An 898-nucleotide genomic window follows, 5' to 3' on the forward strand; every position below is an offset into this window, starting at 1 on the left:
TTAGAGAGGGGCCTCCCTGGTGGCGCAGTGGTTGAGAGTCCGCCTGCCGATGCAGGGGATACGGGTTCGTGCCCCGGTCTGGGAGGATCCCATATGCCGCGGAGCGGCTGGGCCCGTGAGCCATGGCCGCTGGGCCTGCGCATCCGGAGCCTGTGCTCCGCAACGGGAGAGGCCACAACAGTGAGAGGCCTGCATACCGCAAAAAGAAAAAAAAAAAAAAAGATTAGAGAGGAAATATATTTTTGGGGTTTTTTTTTTGTTTTATTATTTTGAGGTACACAGGCCTCTCACTGTTGTGGCCTCTCCCGTTGCGGAGCACAGGCTCCGGATGTGCAGACCCAGCAGCCATGGCTCACGGACCCAGCAGCCATGGCTCACGGGCCCAGCTGCTCCGTGGCGTGTGGGATCTTCCCGGACCGGGGCACGAACCCATGTCCCCTGCATCAGCAGGCGGACTCTAAACCACTGCGCCACCAGGGAAGCCCGAAATAAGTATTTTTTAAAAAACAATAGAAAAAGTCAATAAAACCAAGAGCTGATTTTTTGAAAGGGTAAACAAAATCAACAAACCTCTGGTCAGGCTCACCAGGAAGAAAAAGAGAGGACCCAAATAAACAAAATAAGAAATGAAAGAGGAGAAATAACCACCAATACTGCAGAAATACAAAAAAAAATAATAATACTATGAACATATATAAAATTATATGCTAACAAAATTGGACAACTGGAAGAAATGGACAAGTTTCTAGAAACATTCAGCCCACAAAAAGCTGAATCAAGAAGAAATAGATAATTTGAAAAAACCGATATGTGAAGTAGAATGTAATTTAAAAAACAAAGCAAACAAACAAAACCTCCCGACAAAAGTCTAGAACTGGATGGCTTCACTGGGGAAATC

The sequence above is a fragment of the Mesoplodon mirus genome, assembly GCF_964341445.2.
Source record: "Mesoplodon mirus genome assembly, chromosome: 9".
NCBI lineage: Eukaryota > Metazoa > Chordata > Mammalia > Artiodactyla > Ziphiidae > Mesoplodon > Mesoplodon mirus.